The 23698-nt window shown below is 34.6% G+C and overlaps 4 long non-coding RNA genes and 2 pseudogenes across 5 annotated transcripts; 5 read left to right on the top strand and 1 right to left on the bottom strand.

Annotated features, from left to right (window-relative positions):
* Nucleotides 1–4398: 4398 nt before the first annotated feature.
* LOC114925708 (uncharacterized) lies at nucleotides 4399–7578 on the bottom strand. Of its 2 annotated transcripts, none has more exons than XR_003815278.2 (6): nucleotides 7416–7578; nucleotides 6806–6906; nucleotides 6438–6533; nucleotides 5906–6051; nucleotides 5479–5665; nucleotides 4399–4825 (listed from the first exon to the last, which is right to left on the bottom strand). It is a non-coding gene; the product is annotated as an uncharacterized lncRNA (long non-coding RNA). The 2 variants fall into 2 exon arrangements; XR_003815277.2 differs by having other exon boundaries at nucleotides 5486–5665.
* A 1603-nt stretch (nucleotides 7579–9181) lies between these two features.
* On the top strand, nucleotides 9182–11747 carry LOC112762861 (cullin-1-like; annotated as a pseudogene).
* A 588-nt stretch (nucleotides 11748–12335) lies between these two features.
* Nucleotides 12336–14402, top strand: LOC112764046 (uncharacterized). The gene is made up of 3 exons (XR_003182986.3): nucleotides 12336–13175; nucleotides 13282–13421; nucleotides 14213–14402. It is a non-coding gene; the product is annotated as an uncharacterized lncRNA (long non-coding RNA).
* Nucleotides 14403–15413: 1011 nt separating this feature from the next.
* LOC140180898 (uncharacterized) lies at nucleotides 15414–17340 on the top strand. Its single transcript, XR_011875005.1, has 3 exons — nucleotides 15414–16113; nucleotides 16220–16359; nucleotides 17151–17340. It is a non-coding gene; the product is annotated as an uncharacterized lncRNA (long non-coding RNA).
* A 1010-nt stretch (nucleotides 17341–18350) lies between these two features.
* On the top strand, nucleotides 18351–20299 carry LOC140180899 (uncharacterized). Its single transcript, XR_011875006.1, has 3 exons — nucleotides 18351–19050; nucleotides 19157–19296; nucleotides 20088–20299. It is a non-coding gene; the product is annotated as an uncharacterized lncRNA (long non-coding RNA).
* A 1562-nt stretch (nucleotides 20300–21861) lies between these two features.
* LOC112762860 (mannosylglycoprotein endo-beta-mannosidase-like) lies at nucleotides 21862–23315 on the top strand (annotated as a pseudogene).
* The last annotated feature ends 383 nt before the right edge of the window (nucleotides 23316–23698 follow it).

Here is a 23698-nt window from a genome sequence, read left to right as displayed (position 1 = left end):
GCATGGTAAATGGCCCTCTTTCATTGTTAGTTTTTACGAACAATTCCTGCATTCCGAATCTTCAAGAGGATTAATTTAAAACAAACCATTTACATGATGGAAAAAATTAGCCACTTTTTTTTTCTTTCATAAAATCACCAAAATCATATTTTGTTCTTGTCTAGTACATATTGTAATCAATATTTTCCATTCTTCAAAAAAAAGAAAAGGAACAGGAACAAAGGCTCTAAACAGGTTTCCACAATTGCAATAATAACAAACTATAAGAGCAATGATAATAGAAGATGCAGTTCATTTAATTGGCCAAAAAACCGAATCAAATTCTGTTTTCTTTTCCTTTGTTCTACAAAGATACACTATCTCTATGAAATCAATTTTAAACCTGAGATTTGATTATTCTTTTTTTTTTCTTCTACTATATGATTTAATTTATCTTATTTGTAATCTTTTCAAATCTTGAAATTAACTTATCATTGAGGTCCCTGAGGGTGTCACTCCTAGAATTACTCTGCAGGGCTGGAATTACAGTGAAGGACACACTGTACTTGAAGCTCTATGAGGATGTCGCAGAGAAACACTGTGAAATTGATCAACTGTGTATATACTACCATTAATAACGAATCAAATTGGCCAAAAAAAAAAAAATAGTTCTACAGAGATATACTATCTCTATGAAATCAATTTTAAATCTAAGATTTGATTATCTTTTGTTCTTCTCACTATTTGATTTAATTGATCTTATTTGTAATCTTTTCAAATCTTTAAATTAACTTACCTTTTTTAAAATCAGAAGATATTGAATGATTGAAAGATTTAATTTTAATTTGTCAAACAAATTAACATAATATAAGAAGAGGTGCTTGATTGAATGAAGTAGACACATTAACGTTACTTTCCAAAACTAGTGCTCAACTCACGTTAATCTTCATTGCAGACTACGTTCTTTATTGCTTAAGAAAAGAATGGAAACTCATAGAGCCAAACTAAGCTGCCAATGGTTGCAATGCAAACCGCGTTCTTCATCCAGCGGCCATTCTACAGTTGTGGTGCCGTTCTCAAGCAAGAGGAAGGCAGCAAATGTCTCTGGTTACTGTCTTGAATCTGAGGGGACAAGTCACGGCATGAGAGAAGGGGCTAACGAGGAGGAGAAGAGGATGATCAAGAAAACAAAAGCAGACTGTTTTATTCAAAATAAACAGTTTGATTTCAAGGATGATGAACTTGAAGTTGTTGATATTCTCTTTAACCTCCCCAGGAACTTCTTAGAGAGAGTTAATTTAGAGACTTCAAGCAGTGCTGCGAATTCAAGCCCCAGTGCCGACCAAGAACAGGTTTCAAAGGAGTCTTCCAAGAAACCAGTCAACCAAGCAAGAAACAGCCCCAGTGCCGATCAAGAACGGGTTTCTAACAAGAATTCCAAGAAGACCGTTAGCTCATTGGATTCTCGGTCCATGAAAGAATCAAAGAAACCAGTCAACCAAAACCAAGAACTCTCTGAACTGCCACAAAACTTCAAGAACTTGATAAGTGATATGGGTGGCAGCAAGATCACTCTGCTTATCGAAAAAACTCTCTATCAGTCTGATTTGAATCCGCAACAAAATCGGCTTTCGATACCGTCACAGCAGGTCAAGGACAAAGATTTCTTGCTTCCCACGGAACTAGAAATTCTGGAGGAGAAAAAGGGAATAAAAGTGAAATTGATCCAACCCTCTCTGGAAATCACTGAGTTGACTTTGATTAAGTGGTTCATGCACAAGGGACCAGAGTCAGAGAAAGTAAGCATTTCCTATGTTCTGAGATCAAATTGGGTCAAAGTTGCAAAGGCTAACAATCTAGAAAAGGATGATGTTGTTCAAGTTTGGTCATTCCGAGTTGACGAGAAATTATGCATGGCAATTGTCAAGCTTTGATTTTGTTTAATTCTGTTTTTCTGTAATCATTTTTAGCCTAATTTGCTAATTGCGGGAACTATGTCAGATAGATCCCAAATGAACTTTGTTAGTTTTTTCTTCTTTTTGGCTGGAATGGTTAATAAAATTATCTTTATTACAGTTGGAAGAATCAATTACATGTTTTTATGTTTTTTTTTTAATTCTAAAGTTTATTTGTTTTACATTTTCAATGTACTGTTATATATACACTCAAACTACATTGATTATAATGGGTGTGGTTTAAGTCTAGGATTATTGATCAATTCGATGGTTGAGAATCAGGAAAGGATATGTGATTTCATGATTAATATGGGAGTTTATTCGGAGATTTGATTTTTGTTTTCCTTTAAAATATGATTTTATGTACGTTATCTTTAATATTCTCAACTGTTGGTATTAAATTGTCAAATTTTAAATTAGAAGATTAGATAGAACTGATTGATAGATAAATTTGAATTTAATTTCCTAGAGACGTATATTTAGTGTTTATATAAGAGGTGCTGGATCCAATTAAATATACACTTTTCCTTTCTAAAATTTTTGTTCAATTCACTTTCACTTTATTGCTAAATAAACGAATGAAAAACCATAGAGCAAAGTTGCAAGAGGTGCTAAAAAGTACAAGTTTTAGATTTAACAAAATACAAATACATTCATGGATACAAGCATCTAAACTGTGGACAAGAAGATCAGTAGTTTTATATTTAAGATGCAAATACATGTATAACTACTTTTAACAAGAATAAGGAGTCAGTTATGACAGTTATAACAGATTTCCTGTTATTCTGTTTTTCGCTAACAGAGTAACAGTTACAACTCACGTTCTCTTCATTGCTAAAGAAAAGAATGGAAAAGCATAGAGCCGCACTACTTTATACAGATTCAGTGACTTAAACCACAAGTAAACAGTCTAACAATATAACATAATGTGTAACAAATTCGTAACTAACAATCTTGATTTTCTTTAACTACAAGCCTAACCACATTCTTTTTTATCTATTACTCTATGATCCAAACAGGGTTTAACAAAATACAAATACCTTCATGGAAACAAGCATCTAAACTGTAGACAAGCAGATTAGTAGTATAAATATCTATTTAAGATGCAAATATATGTATAAATACATTTGAATCTAATGACGTTAATTTATTTATTTATTTATCAATGGTTCAAATGCTACAATTTAGTAGTGAAAAGAGAAAAGGAGTAGTTACAACATATAAGGAATAACGAGTTAGAAGGGTAGGAGTCAGTTATGAACTTATGACAGTTCTAACAAATTTTCTGTTACTCTGTTTTTGGCAAACAGTGTACACACACTTTTTCTCTGCCTTTTACCTCTGTTATTTACTGTTATCCCCCCTTCTTTTTTCATCAAGAATTCTCATTCAAAACTCAAAAGTTCCGTAACAAAGTGCATTTCACAAATTAAATAAAGAATCCTAATAATTAATGGAGAAATAGAATCCACGACTTGACAAAATAAGAAATCAAAGTTAAAGCCATATATACTCAATTTTTATTATTATTTTGTTTGTGCTGTATTTCTTATTGAAATATAAAAAAAAATACATGATTCTCCTCCTACAACCAATGGTTAATTTTAAAGGGAAAAATAAATATCTGTTCTAATCGACAATGTGCTGTTTAAAAGATAAAATTTCAAAGACACAAAAAACTAACTAAATTTTGTTTTTTATTTTCTCCTTTGTTCTACAGAGATGCAATATCTCTATGAAATCCTATTTAAATTTATATTTGCTTATCTATTTTTTTTATCTTCTCATATTTGATTTAATTATCTTATTTGTACTCTTTTTCAAATCTTGAAATTAACTTATCTTTCTTTAAATCAGAAGACAATGATTAATTGATAGATTTAATTTTAATTTGTCAAACAAATTAACGTATAGAAGTATATATAAGAAGAGGTGCATGATTGAATTAAGTATACACATTAACATTAGCTTTCCAAAACTTGTGTCCAACTCACGTTCTCTTTGCTAATGAAAAGAATGGAAAACCATAATAATGATAAATCCTCCTAATTAATTAAATTTAATATCTATTCACTACAAGAAAACATCTCTATTGTTAAAAGCGTGGCAAAAAGTAAAAAAAAAACGTAATAACTTTTCGTCACGCTTTTTGAGCTACCAGCACGCTTTTGAAAGGGTCACATCTATAAGCGTGCCGGTATTCATTGCCACGCTTTTGGTGACCTATCATTACACTTTATTTTTTGCCACGTTTTTACAGATTGCCACGCTTAAAAACGTGACTGTATGTGAGAGATATGGCCACGCTTTTAAAGCGTGACTGATTTGATGATTACTGTACAATATGACCACTCTTTTAAAGCATGGTTATAAATTTATTCAGTAACCTATTATTCTTTTTTTAATATTCGTAATAAAACTTTACAAAATTCATAAATAATTTTGAAATTTCGGCAATGACGAGTAATTTTAAATCAATTAATCCAACCTTCATAAAGTTGTCACCAAAAAAAAGTGTTTAATCACATGACATGCTCTAACAAAATACCAAAAATCAAAATCATAACAATTACCCATAAATTCTTAATACATAAATTACAATTCCAACTATTACATTATCTACTTCCTTTATATATACTTCATTATAAAATATGAAACTTCATGATTTCTGATCATCCATTGTGAGCGAAAAGCTTCAACTCTTCCAAAAGAATATTATTTGCATTGTTACTAGACACAACTTCATTATTTGCAGTAGTGGCTGAAGCAGATCGAGGAACTTTCTTAGATTTTAAGTCTGAAGCATGCTCTTTATTTTCCTCTCGAACTTGATCCACTTCTGTAGTATCCTCATTATCAATATCAACAACTACAGGGCATGGACTTTTTCCCTGTATTGATGAGTTAACAAAGATAGAATAAAACTTCAATATAAAATAAAAGATCAATGAATTTCTAAATTCCTACATTTTAATGATGATCAAAGAAATAAAAACCAAAAAGGACAAATAATGTTGAACACAGTTGCAAGTAATGAGGGTAAAGTTCTGCAAATCTGGTCCAAAAAAAGAACCACATGAGTACGACCTTCAGTCACAATAATACTAATTTAAGTCAAATCATCCTCCTAAATAATTCAACAAAATAGTTTAACAGAAAAATTATATATGAACATTTTAGCACAAGTTTCAAGGCAGATTAGGCCCCTCGTTCCAGCACAACTTCACAATATGGCAATAATGTGTTTATAAAAACACCAAAACTTTTCATGATTTTATGTCCAGTTACCAGTACGCATAAAGAAATATGGAAGAATTCTGTTTGCAAATCAACATTATCATCAACAAGGATTAAAAAGCCTTTCTTGACTAAGAGGAGTTGACTCCATAGATTGAAGAATGTCTCCAATTACAAAGCATGTCCATAGGCAAGCATTTAAAAATAAGGAATTCTTAATAATTTTATTTAATCTCCTGCTAACATGACCAAACCATGATAATTTTTCATGACTTTATACTGGCACACATCAGGTAAACTAACATACATCATACTTATATGATTTTCTTGTAATTCTTCTTGAATGGCGGACTGGGACCATTTACTTTGTATCTTTTGAATTCATTTCACTATCTGATAAATCATTATCAATTGGTGTCTTTTGTGAATTTGGTTCTGCACATCGAATTTGCACCTGTGCACCCCCTTTAAAGTCATATTTCAGCTTGCTGTCCCTGAAATAGAAAGAAATTCCAAACAGTTAGATAAATATTAGATATAAACCAAAAACTAGGAAGGGCAGACTTAAAATTTAAACAGGGAAAATGAAAAGGCCAATGCAGACTTAATAAGAAGCATAAACCAAGAATCTGCTATGAACCATCCCTATATATGCCATTTCCAAGAATTGCAAACAATATCCAAATATTTAGAGTATAAAGGTTGATGAGTTTCCAATAGCAACAGAAAGTGACCTTTTTCTTTCTCTATAGATATTGCGGAGGCTGGACGGCAGCTACAACCAATCAAGAGAAAGTGATGATATCAAGGGTGTGCCACTCCATCCACAAGCAGATAAAGTAGTTCAATCCAACTTCTGATAATTCTTATGAAAATAAATCTGCAATGCAAAACAAAATAACAACTAATCATGAAGAAGTACGACAACTATTCTTACAAATCCACAAATAATTGAAATAAACATACATGGACAATGCAAAAAGCCTAAAAGCGAAGATGTTCACTGAAAAAAAAAAAAGCAATTACTCCGTGTTAAAAGAAAAAGAAAACTCCCACTAGCACATTTAAAGATTGGTTTTGACTTTATATATTTTTGTTTCCAGTTCTATATGCCATATATATAAATTTATGGAGTAAAACAACTTTACATATTAGTTGTGATTAGTAGAATTTTTGAAGGCACCAAATAAGGGTATGAAATTATTAATGCCTTGAAACAAGTAGCGATACATAATCAGCATTGAAGGCTTCATGTTTGAATCATACCAAGGCAACCAATCCCTATACAGCTCTTTGTGAATGACGTCAATGTGACCATCTACGTGCTCAACCACACTGCCTTTGTAGAAACAGACATCCCATCTGCAAGTCAATAAATAATAGGCATAGAAATAAACTCAATTATACCATAATGCAAATGGCAACAGTAATCGTGGCTAGTAAAATTGCACTTTTCGAAAGGCTCTGACCTATCCGATTACAATTCTTATTTGAAGACAATGAGTCTTTATTTAATGTTGAGGCCTAGATTTTCAAACAAAGCATCCAATAAGAAGATATGACCTTCCTAAAGGAAAATGGGAACAACATAAAAAGTCTACTATAAGAATGCCATGTTCACTTAATGGACTTACGCTGATCTTGAAGGACCAAGTGACATAAGAGTCTGGAAAATGGCTTCGGAACTTCCATCAACCACACCAACAGCCATGATTGCAAGGTGATCATCCCACTTCTGATGATGTGACCATATGCAAAAAATTCAAATTCAACCATAAATATTGTTTGAATGATATAAAAGGAATCTCACAGGGATAGAACATCAGCAGAGAGGGTTCTCATTAGAATATCACAAGCTTATTATGTCAATGAATCAGCAGCAAAGCAAGCTCAAATTCATCACACAGAACCAATCATGAATTAATCACTGATTACTACAGGATTAACATTTCACCCGTAGTTTTTATTCCAAGTCTAGAGACATAGTAATACATCAAATGGATGCTTTTTGAAAACTGGAAACGTTTCAATTAAACATCATAAACTAGCATAATGGAATTTTCTTTTGTTTGTTTTTATGCCTAAAATGCAAAATGCAGAATCATAATGAAGCAAAATGCAAAATCAATAAAACCTAACAAAGAAGGATACAAAATCATAAGCAAATTGCAATAATAAAAAAGTAAACACTGAACCCTCGTGAAAAAACAGAATAATAAAATTAGTAAATTCAGAAAGCCCAACCTTCCACCTAAAACTGCACAGAACTAGATAAAAAATCTTTCTCTATTCGGTGCTATTGGAGTACTGTCTTAGTTTGCCATCGCCAGCTTGTCATCCTTTTCCGTTCTTCAAAACTAAAATATTTTAAAGTGTATTATTATTTTCAAAATTATTATTATTATCTAAAGTGTATACTATTTGATCTACTTAAATATTTTAATATCTCTCTTGCTACTAATCTCTCAATAAATTGTCCAAACTATATTCAAACACATTTAAGTATTTAATTTTGACAAATAACATCTTACTAGATATATATACGTTTTAATACATCATGATTAATAAAATTTATTTATAATTCTATACTAAATTTTTTGTATTTTTATTTTCAATTTTTTTTCAATTTTTTTAAATTATCTCTAAAAATACTAAAAGAAAATTTTAAAATTACACTATAAATTAAAACACCATCTACTGAAAGATATAAGCAAAGAAATATAGTTTGTTTTTTATGATTTATTTTTGAAAAACATTCACACCAATAAATAAAGAGAAACCTATTTTTTTAGAATAGATTATATTATATGATAAAGTATATAAGAAAATTTTCTGTTATACAAAAATACTAGGAAGCACAAGTCAATATTTATGAAAGATACCAACTTTACAAGATTTTATTGATGTTGTATATTTTCTTTTGTTTTTTTAATAATTATATTGAATTATATACAAATTATAAAAGAATTATAAATAATTTTTTAAATTTAATATTAATTTATATATTATCTAATTAATTTTTGAACAATACAATATTTTTTAAATTTATACTATATAGTATAACTTGTATAATTAATTTAACTTTTTGTGTTTTAATCTAGTTATATTATATATATATATATATATATATATATATATATATATATATATATAAGGAGAACTATACTCATAAACTATACAAAATAACATTTTATATACTTTTTTTATATACTAAAGGAAAAACTTTCTACAACAGTGAGAGTTAGAATCCAAGAATAAACTTGGTTAAGATTTAGGAGTAGTACCATAACTCTATCTATTTCCCTATTAAATCTATTCTCACCTTCTAAGCTATTATCCCCAAATACTCAAAACTATTTGGGAGTGGATCCTCTCCAGTGGAAATTAAACTGGATGGTGTCCAATGTTAAATCTAATCCTTTATTCTTCTCTCTCTCATATTTATTTTTTGTTCCACTTATAGAATTAAAGGTGAGAGATCACACTTTATTCTCTCAAGTGTTAAAAAAACTGGAGAAGATCCATTTCTAAACTATTTATCTACACAAATACATTATTAACAACCAACTAAATCAACTAATTAGAGAAAATAGAAAAAGAACAACCAGAAAAGAAAAAACAAAAGGGGACGCAGGCGGCAAATGAAACAGTCGCGTGCAGAGGAACTAGAGGCGTGGCAGCAGTGACAATGACAAGGTGGTAGAGGTGACGATGCGGTGGTAGAAGTGACGATGTGGTTGCAAACAAGTTTACTATGTTCTGTTCATTTAATTTGATAAGGATATATCAGGATTTTTTTTATTATGATAAGGATATAGCCACGCTTTAAAAGCGTGGTCGTATCTCTCGCTATTGCCACGCTTTAAAAGCATGGTCATATCTCTCACATATGGCCACGTTTTAAGCGTGGCAATCTGTAAAAGCATGGCAAAAAATAAAACGTGGTGACAGAGCAATTGGTACGTTTGCAGATATGACCCTTTCAAAAGCGTGCCGGTAGCTAAAAAAGCATGGCGAAAAGCTATTGCTACACTTTCGATGTTGCACACACTATCCGTTGTTTTGGGTAGCTGCCAATTAAAAACTAATCATCTAGAATCACATACTGCATGATAATGATGTAAAACTAGGGTACTGTGCCGGTTAAACCTTGTTTTGATGATTAAATTACTCTGGCTTCCGTGCCTTGCTTACAAATGATAAGGTATTTGATAATCTCATATAATGCTCAAAAAAATGTTTTGAGACTAAATTACATTCCTCCCATGAGCTGATGATTAATTTTCATCACTCATACTATTGACTATTTGGTACCTTGGAAGACAATATGATGTTTTGAGCATGATTTATCATTGTTTATTAGGTATTGGAATTAAGAAAATTACCCTTTTAATAATATTTTTAATTGATCAAAATATTCTTAGTACAGCAATGTTATGTCAACAATTATAAATAATAACTCCTATTAACAATTATAAATTACACTCCTCCCACGAACTGCTGATTAGTTTTCATCACTCGTACATTATTTAGTTTTGGATTCCACCCTCAAATCTTTATTTTTTTCTTATAAAGTTCCAAAGTCTATAGTAGTGTTGTATGCATGATCCAAACTGGCTGTTGATGCGAGTCTCAGAAATAGGAAAATCATATGTAAACTAGGACAAGAAATAGGAAAGTCTCCGGATCGTACACATTTTCATCTTTGAAGTGTGCAATTTTTAAAAAATAATGGGGATGAAAGTGTAGTTTGAGCCTCCCAAGGGAGAAGAGAGTGTACCTAGACTTGGAAACAACTTTTTTTACTATCTTATACCGGCAGCATCATTTCATTCATGAGCATCTGGTTGACCATTTTGATTTATGTGTAGGTGGAAGATCTCTCTAGAGTCTATAGGCTTTTACAGCAAATACCTGGATGCTTGAGACTTCTTGCCATTTTATTCAACAAGGTTGGTTTCTTTGGTTTTATTGTTTGGGATCAAAGTCAACTATTTTTTCAGAGTCTTGTTGCAATGATAGCATTGTTGATTATGCTTCCATTGCAGCATATTACAGCTGAAGGTATGGTATTGATCCAACAGGAAGAAGAAGTTGCTAACAATCAGGTTTATATGCATTCCCTTTATGTGTTGGGGTACCTGCAGTAGTTATGCATCTTATTCTGACTTTAGTCATTGATTATCTAAATGCCGACAAAAAATTTTTTTCTTCACTTCAGACTGCAAGAGGGTCTAGCATCCGCGGACATGTTAGTTTCCATGCCTTTTTCTTTTAATTTTTTGTAGTAATAGCTGTAAGGCTGTAAGTATAATCATGTCATGTAGCAGGTACTAATCAGAAAAATTATCGAGGCCCATGACAAGTATATGGCATATGTCAATGATTGCTTTATGATTGATACTAAGTTTCACAAGGTTTGAGGCAATTTTGATATTCTGTTAGTTTCTTTGAAGAACAAATACTCTAAATATCATAAAAAAAAATTAGTTATTAAATGATATATTTGATTTTGGTTGTCTCAACAGGCACTGAAGGAAGCATTTGTGATATTTTGCAATAAAAGTGTTGCTGGCTGTACCACTGCAGAACTATTAGCTGCATTTTGTGATAATATCGGCTGAGTGATGAAGCAATTGAAGAAAATCTTGACAAGGTAATTTTTATATTTTCTTCACCAGATTCCCATTGCTATGAATTGTGTTGACAAATTTGTTTAGTCTCCTGTAGGTAGTTAAGTTGCTTGTTTATATCAATGATAAGGATCATTTTGCAAAATATTGCAGGTCAAACTTTTATCATCGTAAATTTTTACATTTGTTTTAGCCTCCATATTGTAGTACAAGAACTATTTATTTATTTATTTGTGCATTCTATAATTGCAGGAAGAATCTTGCCCGCAGATTACTTTTTACCCCGGATACTAATGAGGAGCAGGAGAGGATTCTTTTATCAATGCTAAAGCAACAGTTTGGGGGAAATTTCACATTGAACATGGAGAGAATGGAAGTATGTACATAACAATCATTAGTTCATTACTCATGTTTATGAACAGAAAATTTTGTACTTTACAGGCTGCTATTCAACAATGCAGATAGATTGAGCTATTCAGAGATTATGACTCGGTTGAACTTGAGCCACGAAGATGCCGGTAGATTACTCCACTCGCTGTCCTGTTCGAAGTATAAGATACTTAACAAGGAGCCCAAAACAAAGTCTACATCTCCAAATGACATCTAGTACAACTCTAAATTTACTGACAAAATGAGGAGGATCAAGGTTTGTTCTTAGTTTTATCCATAGGTCACATTTGATTTGCAATCTCATAGCTAGTTTTCAGACATGAGGACAAAAGGAAGATGGTTGAAGATCTCGACAAGGATAGGCAGTATACCATTGACGCTGCAATTGTGCGCATTATGAAGAGCAGGAAGGTTTTGGGCTATCAGCAACTGCTTTCGAAGTGTGTCGAGATGTTAAGCCCCTTGTTCAAGGTATAGCAATATGCATGCATCTCCTAATTTGAGTGAATTTGTATTGGCTGAATTATTTTCTGATCTTAATTTGCAAATGTTGGTATTTGATTTGCAGCCTGAAATAAAAACAATCAAGAAACGCATTGAACATCTCATTGCAACGGGACAGAGATAACCAAAATATATTCAAATATGTGGCATAATGGAAGCAACTAATGCGCAGTGGCCAATGTCTATTGTCTAGTAGTTAAATGTAGTATCCATGCCTTTTTGGTTTGATAGAATGATTGCTCCATGCTTCTTTGTCGATTGTTGTAGACAATAGAGGCTATAAATATTTGGAAAGGAAGAATTACTGAAAATAAATTGTTAAAATACGTGAAGATATAATACATTTTTTTCATCTTAGTCTATAAGGAATTTGGACAATCTGTTTTTAAAATTTTAAGAAAATGACAAGGAGATCTTGCATCAAGCGATATGTCATGCAAAGTCCGGAGATTGGAGAAGGGCAGCATCTCAGCATCTGACAGTAACAGCGTTCATTCACTGGAAAATACTAGGACTATCTCACATTCTAGAAGAGACAAAATTAAGAATGAGTGCGTTAGAGAATTGTGACAATGGAAGGACATCCATTAACATCCATTAGGCTAAGTTTAAGAACTCTACAAGAGGAAAGAGAGGTGGTACTCTCCAGTCTTTTTATTCAACATCAAAATTTGCTTTACAATGAGTTCAGCATGCCTTCTTATACTAACTGCTCAGGCAACTACCCTTATTCCCATCAATTACATTCCCAATTCCATTATTTTAGTAACTAACCTGTAAAATCCCTATAATACCCTTCTCTTTTTTTTTTTTTTTCCAAACCAAAATTCTAACCCTAACTTTGACATAACACACACCCTCACACACTCACCAAAACCCTAGCCACCCTTACCCCTTCCAACAGCAGAACAAAAGAACAGAAAGGGAAAAGAGAAGAGGGGGAGAACCGGAGAGGGAAGAGAAGAGGAAGGAAGGGAGGTGGCGCCGGTGGGCATCACTGCCACCGTCGCCGCCGTGGTGTCATCGCGAGGAAGGCCAGAACCGAGGGAGAGAGAGCCGTGCAAGGAGAAGGAGGCGTCACCGTCTCGTGTCGCCGTCATCACCGTCGAGGTCTTCATCGTTGTCGTCCATGGAGGTTTGCAAACAGAGGGAAGACGCGCCGTTCTACCCAGAGCCGCCACGGGAAGGGTCGTCGCCGTCAAGCCCAGCCACCATCGCGGCCGTTCGTGCCTCCGTTTCGCGCCGCCAGATCTGTCGCTGGGAGAGAAACAGAACGCGCGTGGAGAGAGAAGTGGTCGCAGGGAGGTTCTGCCGCCGTTGGAACTCCGCTGCTGCTGCTGCTATGGCCGCCGCGCCTCTGCCACCAAGAAACTCCAAGGAGGGACATCCGCTGCTGCGTTGTTCCTGTCGCCGTTTGGATGTACCTGAACCAAGTCGTCGTTGCCACTGGAGTTGAACTGTTCCTGTCATTATCCCGGTCCAGCCTTTTTCCTTGATTCTGCTCTAGCTTTCATGTCCTATTATGCCACCAATTAATCTGTCTTGTCCTTGTTTTAATTCGATTTTAGTTTTGCCTGTTTTAGATTTTTGGGACTATCGTCAGCTCCATTTTGTCGCTACTCCGGTCCAAATTCTGCGCTCATTCGTTTTATTCTACTTCAATCCTCCTTATCTTGAATTCGACACTCTGGGTTTGGTCTCTTCGGTCCGTTAGGACCATGCTGTGAGTAGGCTTTACATTTATAACCGTTAAGCTTTTGGTTTATGCTATTTAGAGTTTTTAATTATATTTATAAAACTGTTATTGAAGAACTTTGATTTGATTAGAATAATTGATTTATTATAGCTGAATAATTATTTTTATAAAATTCATACTTTAGAAATTTACATGAGACTATATATATATGTTTGATAAAGCCTTATCTTATTTTAAAATATTAATTTTATTCGAATATATACTTTTGAAACATTAAAGTATTTGTTGGCACTCACTTTAAAATTATGAAATATGTTTTTATGATTGAGAAAGTATGATTTGAAAAGATTTCTGATAAAAAAATATTATCTGATTGATTTGATTCGATACCTTATATGTTTGAGAGATTGAAGATTCATTGTATTTGAAACTATATGTTTTGAATTGGTTTGGGAGGCTCGTATTAGAAAACCGTAGTTAACGGCGGTTATGACGTTAACTTAGATGCATCTGACTCAGACTCCAGCTAGCAGGGGTGTTGCTAGCCTAACGTGTAGGCCACACGTTAGATCTGTTATTCTGTTAGGACACACAAGAGGAAAGGGCTACCCATAGAGGTGGAGCCGCCCATGTGTGGACTTTTGATTTGATTTCTGTATGAGAACTCCCTTATTGATTCACTTATTATTATCAACTGCTATTTTCTAATTTAAATTACTTTGATAATAATGTTTATATGGTCTCATGTGGATTATAGATGTATTGTCTAGTCACTGAGTTGCAAAACTCACCCCTTTTTTTCTGAAAATATTTTTCAGGAACAAATACTTGACTATGTGAGATTTTCTAATCAAGAGTCACGATCTGCAATGAGTATCTATTTTTGTCGAGTTCCTAGATGTATATGCTCCATATGTCACAGGCAGGATCCATCCATATTTATTTATTTTATCTTTTATTAAGAATATGTAATTATTCATTTTAGAAACTGTAATTTTCTATTTCAAATATTTGTTATTTTTTTTTTTAATTTATCGTTGAGTCGGTTAGGCTTGCTAGGGATTATTTTCCTGAGCGCTGGTCATGGCTCGTTTTGGGCCATGACAAAGTGGTATCAGAGCTTAGGTTTAATCTGTGTAATATGGAGCAAGTGTCCTATGGTAGGATCACAATTGTATAAATAGAAGCGCGCCTATTTGTACAAGTTGTGGCACTATCAAAGGCCTATAGGAATGTCCTCTTTGTCCTCTATGTCATTGTTATCTTCTGATTACTGTGATCATCTGGCCTCTGCCACTTCTTACTACTCTTGTCCTTTTGTACCCAATCTTGCCCTATCCTTTGCTAGATTTTCTCGAACGTGTTTTTTGCAATAGTTTCAGTTTCGGTTCCAGTTCGCGATTCCTGCCTTGTAGCTAGTTCTAATCTTTCCCCTTTTTGTGAATGCATGCTTTAATCTTTTTCGTCTTTGTGTTGTTCTCTATGATTCCTGATGTTAATATTTCATGAAATACTTAGAAGATCCGATTGGTGTTTGTTTTGAATTACTATCTAATTCCTTTACAGAGCTGTATTTGAAATTTTGTATTGCATGAATTCACTGAGTTACTAAATGAGATGCTTTGTTTTGGACTTGATAAGCGATATCTGAATTTTTATTTTTATGTTGATAATCTTTGGAGTTATGACTAAATTTTGAGTTGCTTGTGATCCTTTCTTTTAAATTAAGAATTTTGAAAACTGTTATTCAGTTTTTCAAGGAGAAGAACTCTGTGATGAACATATAATGGAGTGTTATTGTTGTTTGACGAACGAAGTGAAGATTGCTATGTACATCTGAGCTGTCAAGAAAATGTGAGTCGGTGAATGTCAACCGCATATTTTTAACAAAAACCTATCTTGTAACTTTTGCATCTCTTTATACTTCTTTCACATATTTGGTAAAGTGCTAAAACCAAATAAAGTCTTGCAGATTATATCAATTTTCGAGGGCGAAAATTTTTTTTAAGGAGGGTAGAATGTAAAATCCCTATAATACCCTTCTCTTTTTTTTTTTTTCCAAACCAAAATTCTAACCCTAACTTTGACATAACACACACCCTCACACACTCACCAAAACCCTAGCCACCCTTACCCCTTCCAACAGCAGAACAAAAGAACAGAAAGGGAAAAGAGAAGAGGGGGAGAACCGGAGAGGGAAGAGAAGAGGAAGGAAGGGAGGTGGCGCCGGTGGGCATCACTGCCACCGTCGCCGCCGTGGTGTCATCGCGAGGAAGGCCAGAACCGAGGGAGAGAGAGCCGTGCAAGGAGAAGGAGGCGTCACCGTCTCGTGTCGCCGTCATCACCGTCGAGGTCTTCATCGTTGTCGTCCATGGAGGTTTGCAAACAGAGGGAAGACGCGCCGTTCTACCCAGAGCCGCCACGGGAAGGGTCGTCGCCGTCAAGCCCAGCCACCATCGCGGCCGTTCGTGCCTCCGTTTCGCGCCGCCAGATCTGTCGCTGGGAGAGAAACAGAACGCGCGTGGAGAGAGAAGTGGTCGCAGGGAGGTTCTGCCGCCGTTGGAACTCCGCTGCTGCTGCTGCTATGGCCGCCGCGCCTCTGCCACCAAGAAACTCCAAGGAGGGACATCCGCTGCTGCGTTGTTCCTGTCGCCGTTTGGATGTACCTGAACCAAGTCGTCGTTGCCACTGGAGTTGAACTGTTCCTGTCATTATCCCGGTCCAGCCTTTTTCCTTGATTCTGCTCTAGCTTTCATGTCCTATTATGCCACCAATTAATCTGTCTTGTCCTTGTTTTAATTCGATTTTAGTTTTGCCTGTTTTAGATTTTTGGGACTATCGTCAGCTCCATTTTGTCGCTACTCCGGTCCAAATTCTGCGCTCATTCGTTTTATTCTACTTCAATCCTCCTTATCTTGAATTCGACACTCTGGGTTTGGTCTCTTCGGTCCGTTAGGACCATGCTGTGAGTAGGCTTTACATTTATAACCGTTAAGCTTTTGGTTTATGCTATTTAGAGTTTTTAATTATATTTATAAAACTGTTATTGAAGAACTTTGATTTGATTAGAATAATTGATTTATTATAGCTGAATAATTATTTTTATAAAATTCATACTTTAGAAATTTACATGAGACTATATATATATGTTTGATAAAGCCTTATCTTATTTTAAAATATTAATTTTATTCGAATATATACTTTTGAAACATTAAAGTATTTGTTGGCACTCACTTTAAAATTATGAAATATGTTTTTATGATTGAGAAAGTATGATTTGAAAAGATTTCTGATAAAAAAATATTATCTGATTGATTTGATTCGATACCTTATATGTTTGAGAGATTGAAGATTCATTGTATTTGAAACTATATGTTTTGAATTGGTTTGGGAGGCTCGTATTAGAAAACCGTAGTTAACGGCGGTTATGACGTTAACTTAGATGCATCTGACTCAGACTCCAGCTAGCAGGGGTGTTGCTAGCCTAACGTGTAGGCCACACGTTAGATCTGTTATTCTGTTAGGACACACAAGAGGAAAGGGCTACCCATAGAGGTGGAGCCGCCCATGTGTGGACTTTTGATTTGATTTCTGTATGAGAACTCCCTTATTGATTCACTTATTATTATCAACTGCTATTTTCTAATTTAAATTACTTTGATAATAATGTTTATATGGTCTCATGTGGATTATAGATGTATTGTCTAGTCACTGAGTTGCAAAACTCACCCCTTTTTTTCTGAAAATATTTTTCAGGAACAAATACTTGACTATGTGAGATTTTCTAATCAAGAGTCACGATCTGCAATGAGTATCTATTTTTGTCGAGTTCCTAGATGTATATGCTCCATATGTCACAGGCAGGATCCATCCATATTTATTTATTTTATCTTTTATTAAGAATATGTAATTATTCATTTTAGAAACTGTAATTTTCTATTTCAAATATTTGTTATTTTTTTTTTAATTTATCGTTGAGTCGGTTAGGCTTGCTAGGGATTATTTTCCTGAGCGCTGGTCATGGCTCGTTTTGGGCCATGACAAAGTGGTATCAGAGCTTAGGTTTAATCTGTGTAATATGGAGCAAGTGTCCTATGGTAGGATCACAATTGTATAAATAGAAGCGCGCCTATTTGTACAAGTTGTGGCACTATCAAAGGCCTATAGGAATGTCCTCTTTGTCCTCTATGTCATTGTTATCTTCTGATTACTGTGATCATCTGGCCTCTGCCACTTCTTACTACTCTTGTCCTTTTGTACCCAATCTTGCCCTATCCTTTGCTAGATTTTCTCGAACGTGTTTTTTGCAATAGTTTCAGTTTCGGTTCCAGTTCGCGATTCCTGCCTTGTAGCTAGTTCTAATCTTTCCCCTTTTTGTGAATGCATGCTTTAATCTTTTTCGTCTTTGTGTTGTTCTCTATGATTCCTGATGTTAATATTTCATGAAATACTTAGAAGATCCGATTGGTGTTTGTTTTGAATTACTATCTAATTCCTTTACAGAGCTGTATTTGAAATTTTGTATTGCATGAATTCACTGAGTTACTAAATGAGATGCTTTGTTTTGGACTTGATAAGCGATATCTGAATTTTTATTTTTATGTTGATAATCTTTGGAGTTATGACTAAATTTTGAGTTGCTTGTGATCCTTTCTTTTAAATTAAGAATTTTGAAAACTGTTATTCAGTTTTTCAAGGAGAAGAACTCTGTGATGAACATATAATGGAGTGTTATTGTTGTTTGACGAACGAAGTGAAGATTGCTATGTACATCTGAGCTGTCAAGAAAATGTGAGTCGGTGAATGTCAACCGCATATTTTTAACAAAAACCTATCTTGTAACTTTTGCATCTCTTTATACTTCTTTCACATATTTGGTAAAGTGCTAAAACCAAATAAAGTCTTGCAGATTATATCAATTTTCGAGGGCGAAAATTTTTTTTAAGGAGGGTAGAATGTAAAATCCCTATAATACCCTTCTCTTTTTTTTTTTTTCCAAACCAAAATTCTAACCCTAACTTTGACATAACACACACCCTCACACACTCACCAAAACCCTAGCCACCCTTACCCCTTCCAACAGCAGAACAAAAGAACAGAAAGGGAAAAGAGAAGAGGGGGAGAACCGGAGAGGGAAGAGAAGAGGAAGGAAGGGAGGTGGCGCCGGTGGGCATCACTGCCACCGTCGCCGCCGTGGTGTCATCGCGAGGAAGGCCAGAACCGAGGGAGAGAGAGCCGTGCAAGGAGAAGGAGGCGTCACCGTCTCGTGTCGCCGTCATCACCGTCGAGGTCTTCATCGTTGTCGTCCATGGAGGTTTGCAAACAGAGGGAAGACGCGCCGTTCTACCCAGAGCCGCCACGGGAAGGGTCGTCGCCGTCAAGCCCAGCCACCATCGCGGCCGTTCGTGCCTCCGTTTCGCGCCGCCAGATCTGTCGCTGGGAGAGAAACAGAACGCGCGTGGAGAGAGAAGTGGTCGCAGGGAGGTTCTGCCGCCGTTGGAACTCCGCTGCTGCTGCTGCTATGGCCGCCGCGCCTCTGCCACCAAGAAACTCCAAGGAGGGACATCCGCTGCTGCGTTGTTCCTGTCGCCGTTTGGATGTACCTGAACCAAGTCGTCGTTGCCACTGGAGTTGAACTGTTCCTGTCATTATCCCGGTCCAGCCTTTTTCCTTGATTCTGCTCTAGCTTTCATGTCCTATTATGCCACCAATTAATCTGTCTTGTCCTTGTTTTAATTCGATTTTAGTTTTGCCTGTTTTAGATTTTTGGGACTATCGTCAGCTCCATTTTGTCGCTACTCCGGTCCAAATTCTGCGCTCATTCGTTTTATTCTACTTCAATCCTCCTTATCTTGAATTCGACACTCTGGGTTTGGTCTCTTCGGTCCGTTAGGACCATGCTGTGAGTAGGCTTTACATTTATAACCGTTAAGCTTTTGGTTTATGCTATTTAGAGTTTTTAATTATATTTATAAAACTGTTATTGAAGAACTTTGATTTGATTAGAATAATTGATTTATTATAGCTGAATAATTATTTTTATAAAATTCATACTTTAGAAATTTACATGAGACTATATATATATGTTTGATAAAGCCTTATCTTATTTTAAAATATTAATTTTATTCGAATATATACTTTTGAAACATTAAAGTATTTGTTGGCACTCACTTTAAAATTATGAAATATGTTTTTATGATTGAGAAAGTATGATTTGAAAAGATTTCTGATAAAAAAATATTATCTGATTGATTTGATTCGATACCTTATATGTTTGAGAGATTGAAGATTCATTGTATTTGAAACTATATGTTTTGAATTGGTTTGGGAGGCTCGTATTAGAAAACCGTAGTTAACGGCGGTTATGACGTTAACTTAGATGCATCTGACTCAGACTCCAGCTAGCAGGGGTGTTGCTAGCCTAACGTGTAGGCCACACGTTAGATCTGTTATTCTGTTAGGACACACAAGAGGAAAGGGCTACCCATAGAGGTGGAGCCGCCCATGTGTGGACTTTTGATTTGATTTCTGTATGAGAACTCCCTTATTGATTCACTTATTATTATCAACTGCTATTTTCTAATTTAAATTACTTTGATAATAATGTTTATATGGTCTCATGTGGATTATAGATGTATTGTCTAGTCACTGAGTTGCAAAACTCACCCCTTTTTTTCTGAAAATATTTTTCAGGAACAAATACTTGACTATGTGAGATTTTCTAATCAAGAGTCACGATCTGCAATGAGTATCTATTTTTGTCGAGTTCCTAGATGTATATGCTCCATATGTCACAGGCAGGATCCATCCATATTTATTTATTTTATCTTTTATTAAGAATATGTAATTATTCATTTTAGAAACTGTAATTTTCTATTTCAAATATTTGTTATTTTTTTATTCAATTTATCGTTGAGTCGGTTAGGCTTGCTAGGGATTATTTTCCTGAGCGCTGGTCATGGCTCGTTTTGGGCCATGACATAACCTAACAACTACTACTTTACCTAAATGGCCTTAACAGCTTTCTAAAAGGAGCCTGCTTCCCTCGTTTCCAATTGTATGCAACTTTGTTTATATCCTAAGGATGAGTAACATAATCCATCGGCCCATCTTGGAGCTCCGGGAACTCTGAGCGGTTCCAAAGATTTCTGAATAGATAGAGCCATGGTGGAGCTAATGACATGTTTGATGTACCCTAGAAATCTGAAGAACATGTCCAATTAGATTAATATTATATTGCTAGAGTATATTTCTTCCATTTTATTTATATTTATACAAAGAAGGAAGCAATAATGTATATGTTAGTTCACATTACGAAGAAGAAAACTGAAGCAGATATGGATAAGCAAAGAGCAAGAGGAAGCCCAAAAAGCTGTTACCACAACAAAAGCAAGAAAGTGATTAGGATTTAGGATTGTGTTGGAGCAAATCAAGTACATAAATATTTGTTTCTGACAATAGACATACCTTTTTATCCTGAAATCACAAAAAGAGACCAAAAGTTCTTTACTATTTTGTTGTGCAATAGTCCTATCATCAGAAGAAGCTTAAAAAGTGGAAGTAACAGAGTGATACCGTAGAAGATGGGCCAATTGAATCATGAGTTATGATACACCAACAGCCACATAATGCTACTCAAAAGCGAAAAGTCAAATCTAAATTTGCATCGACCACGTCTGTAGTGGTGATTAAGGAAGTATTGTAGAAGCACAGAGCATCATCTCTTTTCTCATGTATTACACTTAAAATTTAATTTTCTGTCTTAAGCTAGGTGAGAAATTTACATTATGAATTTCAGTTTATGTGAAAAAGGCTAAGTGTTAGTATATATATATATATATATATATATATATATATATATATATATATATATATATATATATATATATATACGAGGTCACTGTGGTAAAAGCTTATTGATTAAGTGAACTTGTGATTAGTGAGAGTGAGGAATTAGCTTGTGTTAGGTCTTGAAATCAGACGTGCCAACAAAGTGGTTATTCACCACATTCACCGGTGAATACTGGAAGCACATGATCTCCGGCCTTCAGGTTCGCGACTCCTTTGCCAATACTCTCCACAATTCTGTTGAAATAAGTAGTAAACTCAGCAATTAGTAGTTGGCCAGGCTTTATAACAGAGTTGCTGCTATATTCAATGTTTAAGTGACACTAAGAAATGTTGGATTTGACTCCTCTAAAGTGCAGCTTTTGGATTTAACAAAATACAATTAGCTTCATGGATATACGCCTCTAAATTGTAGATGAGATGATCTGAGGTTTTATATTTAAGATGCGAATACATGTTTAAGTGACCATGATGTTTTCTTGTTTTGTGTAAGAGACACAATCAAACTTTTAAGAAATCATGCTAGTCTTGCACTTTGGGTTGGTGGAAATGAACAGATTCCACCAAAAGATATAAATGCTGCTCTGAAACTTCATCCATTTTTTAATCATGTAAATGAAAATGGAAAACCTGTAGTAATTCAAGGATAGTTTCTACTGTAGGAATGCCAGTTGCTGCTACCATAAGAGCCACAATGCCTCCAGAAGGATGGCAGATACCATTATTTAATGAACTTTCCAATGGTTATGTAGAAGTAGTTCCAAATCCCATTTGGAAATACCTTAAATACATTCCATACTCAAAACCAACCAAGGTTCATGATCAGATTCAGCTCTATGGTATAGCGAAGGATCTTGATGATTTTTGTTTTAAGGTATGAGAAACTTTTATCTGGTAGCCACTCATTCATGTTGAGTTTTCCATGATCTTATCTTTGTTGTGCAGTTGCGGGGTGTTTTTTTTCTAACTGATCTTTTCAGGCTCAACTTGTAAACTACATATAATACAGGTGTATTGATTTTGAAAACACAAAATCCTTGGACTTGTCTGAGAGGTCAATTTTATGGTCATCTTCTCGACTATGGCTGTCGATGCACTGCAGAGCCAATTCATGTACAGCTTAATCTAGATACATACTTTATAGAAGTAAGTAACTAAGAGACTAAGACTAAAGTTGTCCTTTCAATAAGATGAGAAAGAAAATAACACATTATTAACAAAAACAAAAATACTCCCTTGTCTCTTAAATGAAAATTGAGATAGGAAGCAAATGGGAACAAGCTAAAAGGATATATCTGCAAATCATCAAGATTTTTCAGTTCTGAATAGTTTCTGGAAGGTCTTGCTTTAATTTTTCTTATATTTTTCTTCTTTAAACAGGCTGTTAATACTACATCAGAGAAATTGTCTAATATGGCTATCGAAGCTTCAGTGTGGGATCTAGATGGAATGTGTTCATACTACAAAGTTCATGAAAGCTTCACTATGCTTCCTAAAACAGTAACACCTATTTTCAAGATGGACTATCCCAAGTCAGAACACGCAAAGCCGGTCTACTTTCTTTTGCTCAAACTCTACAACAAATCGAATAACAGAGTTTTATGAAGAAACTTATATTGGTTGCACCTTCCTGGTGGAGACTACAAGCTACCGGAGCCATATAGGAAGAAGAAAATACCACTCAAGATAACATCAGAGATTTTTGTCAAAGGGTCCACTTATAGATTTAAAATGAATGTGAAAACATATCTAAAGGACCAAACACCGAAAACAGTTCAACAGAACATGAACTGGGTTGGTTTAAGAGATTACACAGATGGATTGGTGGTAAAAATAATGGTTTGAAGGTATCTGAAATTAAGGGAAATGGTATAGGTGTTGCTTTCTTTCTTCAGTTTTCTGTGCATGCTTCAAATAAGGACCACAAGGAGGGAGAAGACACAAGATAATAGTCATAATATCATTACAAGGTTGAAATATAATCATACTTGATGAGTTTGGAAAACTCTAAACTAATTTGATGATGATCAAACATTATTAACAGCAAAATTATTAATCTAATCATGTGTTAATTAAGTTAATTTTGCTGTGCAGGATTTTTTATTGGGCCGGAAAATAAAATGTTGCAAGCCCAAATTAAAAATCAGCCGAGCTATATGTTTCCTATCAAATGGCTGAATTAATTATTGGGCCAAATTCAATGTTATTATAAGCCCATATCTAGTTTTGATGAATGCTTCCTATGCTTGATCCGTTACAAAATTTATCAGGAAAGCAAATGTTGACTATTGGGCCAGAACCTAAATATTATCATTAATCCCAAGTTATTTTGCATGCATGGTCCGAAAGAAAAATAGAATTGGGAAACAATGATGAAAACCCAACTCATTGAATCAGGTGGCATGCTTCCAACGGACTTCACTCTCTTAACTTGTAATGGAATTCAAATTTTATCA

The sequence above is a fragment of the Arachis hypogaea genome, chromosome 17 (assembly GCF_003086295.3).
Source record: "Arachis hypogaea cultivar Tifrunner chromosome 17, arahy.Tifrunner.gnm2.J5K5, whole genome shotgun sequence".
Classification (NCBI taxonomy): Eukaryota; Viridiplantae; Streptophyta; class Magnoliopsida; order Fabales; family Fabaceae; genus Arachis; species Arachis hypogaea.
This window is presented reverse-complemented; position numbering and strand designations above follow the sequence as displayed.